This window comes from Coptis chinensis, chromosome 3, assembly GCF_015680905.1.
Source record: "Coptis chinensis isolate HL-2020 chromosome 3, ASM1568090v1, whole genome shotgun sequence".
Lineage (NCBI taxonomy): Eukaryota > Viridiplantae > Streptophyta > Magnoliopsida > Ranunculales > Ranunculaceae > Coptis > Coptis chinensis.
Window position 1 is genome coordinate 37,993,098 of NC_141458.1, and position 3,105 is coordinate 37,996,202.

Consider the following 3,105-nt stretch of genomic DNA (forward strand, 5'->3'; position numbering starts at 1 on the left):
AGAAAACCGAGGTTTCCTCCATTAAAACTATTACAAGTTTTTTTTCCTAAAACTAAAAACTAAATAATAAGAATGACTAAGGAACTAAAATAATACAAGGTAAGGAAAAGAAGTCAAGGGAGTAAATAGAGTGTCCCTCCCCCCCCCCTTCCCCTTATTTTGTTTTCTTCTTCATTTGAGAGACATTTCATTTCCTCCCATGTGAAACATCAAACCACATTTACTTCATTTTTATCCACCACATTAAAACAAAGTGACACCTTGCCTTTTTTTCACTATTAACACCTAATCTCTATTAGTAAAATACACCATAATTAACCTGGCCTTTTAAATTAGACCAGCCTTTTTTCTACCACCAAATACCCCTAATTAAATACAAAAAAAAAATTATTCAATGTCTTTAAAAAGGACTATTTCATCATTTAATTTTTTCTTTCTATTTATACCCTTCAATTACAACACACAATCAAAGGAGTTTTATGTAAATTCAGGGCAAAAACCAAATCCACGCCTATATTGAAATATACGCGGTGTTTCCTTGCCATTAATACCCACTTAAATACCATTAATACCCATTTAACTACCATTAATACAGAGTTCTTTCAACTTCCCCTCCTTTCTTCATGAACTCTTTCCAGCGCAGGTTATTGGTCCCGTATGAGATTTCTTAGCATAGATGCACAGATGTATTAGTTTTGAAATGCTTTTACTGTTTATATGCTAAGCGTGGGCTGCTCATATCTTAACAGTCGATTGTTCTGAGGTTACAAGACAAAAATATGATTTTGATGCAGCAGCACCATTCCAAACTTCAGATATATTTGATCTCCAACCTGTGGTGAAGCATTCAGTGCCTGTATGTTCAGAAGCTAGGGATCTTGTGGAAACTGGGAAAGTTCGGTTGGTAGAGGTATTTTTTTTTTTGTGTTTCATCCTCTCTGACCGATTAATTTCCGTATAGATTTTCTTTTTGTTTTGTGTAGTAATTGGTAGTGGATACTATGTTCTGCTTTGGGAATTGTTTAAGGGAATGCTTAATAAGGCTTACACTTTGTTTTCGGAAGCATTTTCCATGCTTCAGCAAGTATGCTCTTTCCATATACCCACAATTCATGGTTGCCATTTTCTTTTTTCCTTTTTATATTAAGCATCACGTTTTAGTGCTACCAATAAAATAATTTAACTTCTCTGTGCTTCTGTTTGACCGCGGGTGTAGCGCAGGTTATTGGTCCCATGCATCGAGAGGTTGCAAATTGCTGCTGGTAATTACCATTTATATATTGACTTTTCTCCCTTCTTATATACCCCTTGGTTTCTTTTTCTGTGATACATATCTGTTGGGTGGATGAGACATCTATTGTTCTTCCTTACCAACTATCTTAGTGGTACCATCAATTTTTTTCTGAATTTTCTTTGAAAACTAAGGTCTCATCGTCAATGCAAGAGACTGCCCATTTATTACCTTTTCTATTCGACTCTTGCATTGATGGGTTTTTGAACTAAGCACATAATGTAGTGAGTAGATCTGGTATTTATAGTGTCTGTAATTTTTTTTATGTGCATGGTGTTGATACTGTAATTTTTCTATCATTAGGTACCTTGCAATGGTGGAGACATGGCAGGAGCAATAATGTAGCAGCACAAAGAACTTATCATAAATGAGCGCTACCTCGGTTGCTCCACAGTACCAATTAATTCTGTCAATACCCTCATAATTATAGTTGTAGAAGGGAAAACTCCTCCATAAAGCAACACACAAAGAGCTTTCCGATTCCTTATTTAACATTGTATACTAGCTTTCGATCAGATTATTGTTGGTTTGTGTATGTGTGTCTTTCATTGTTACAACTATGGCAATATGGCTCTCTTCTATCATGGTCTGAACCAAACGGAGCTCCCTCTACGGCATATGTCCTGGACATTGCTCCTACTAAGTTTATCATGTGGTCCCGATCATCTTGACGTGGCTGCAACTTTCATAAATGTAGCTATGATGTACCAGGACATTGGAAGATGAATACAGCTCTTCGTTATTTGCAAGAACCCTTAAAAAAGAATGAGCACCTTCTTGGTGAGGAGCATATTCAGACTGCTGCATGCTATCATGCTCTGGCCATTGCATTCAATTGTATGGGGGCTTTCAAACTTTCTCTCTAGGTAGGTTTTTGTAAGGATTGTTTCATGTATAGGGTAGTACTATCTGTAAAGAATGGTTAATAGTACTCTTACCAGATCAAATTCTATGTAAAATTCAAATTCTTTGTATTTATGTGGTCCTGATCATCCTGACATGGCTGCAACTTTCATAAATGTTGCTATGATGTACCAGGACATTGGGAAGATGAATACAGCTCTTTGTTATTTGCAAGCAGCCTTAAAAAAGAATGATCGCCTTCTTGGTGAGGAGCATATTCAGACCGCTGCATGCTTTCCTACTCTGGCCATTGCATTCAGTTGTATGGGGGCTTTCAAACTTTCTCTCCATGTAAGTCTTTGTAAGGATTGTTTTATGTATAGGGTAGTATGCCTAGGAAATTGAATGCTTGTAAAATCATACGGAGTTTTTTGTTTGTAGCACGAAAAGAAGACATACGATATACTTGTGAAACAGCTTGGTGAAGAGGTTCAAGGACGCGGGATTCTCAGAACTGGATCAAGACATTTAAGATGCGCGAGCTTCAGGTCAAAGGATGTCTTAAAGTTACAAGTGTTACCTTTAAATGCTATATTCAAAAAGATGTTTGTTTCACCCCTCACTTGGTGGTTTTAACTTATATAGGCAACTACACATAAGCAAAAACGGCAAGAAGCCAATGTTGCTTCTGCTCAAAAGTCTTTTGATATATTGAAGGTACTTGCTGATTGATTATTATCTAATTATCTTGATAAGATAGCTTCATATGAAAATTTTGAAAATATATGCGAGGTATTGAAGAAATGTGTTTGGATAGCAGCCGATCCAGCGATTGATTCAAGCTTTTCCAAGTTGGTGCAACTGGAGGGTCTGAAAATGTTGGATTAACAGCCAACAAACCCTTTGGTACATCAATAATGGGGAGAACCTGAATCGAGGTAGGGGTGTCGATGAAGCGGGCGCATAAAGCG

The 3,105-nt window shown here is 36.9% G+C and overlaps 2 long non-coding RNA genes across 2 annotated transcripts; both read left to right on the forward strand.

The window, feature by feature from the left end:
• Nucleotides 1-772: 772 nt before the first annotated feature.
• Nucleotides 773-1,674, forward strand: LOC147509495 (uncharacterized). Its single transcript, XR_015216568.1, has 3 exons — nucleotides 773-910; nucleotides 1,222-1,262; nucleotides 1,595-1,674. It is a non-coding gene; the product is annotated as an uncharacterized LOC147509495 (long non-coding RNA).
• A 61-nt stretch (nucleotides 1,675-1,735) lies between these two features.
• LOC147509496 (uncharacterized) lies at nucleotides 1,736-2,852 on the forward strand. The gene is made up of 4 exons (XR_015216569.1): nucleotides 1,736-2,157; nucleotides 2,330-2,485; nucleotides 2,576-2,682; nucleotides 2,780-2,852. It is a non-coding gene; the product is annotated as an uncharacterized LOC147509496 (long non-coding RNA).
• Nucleotides 2,853-3,105: the final 253 nt, after the last annotated feature.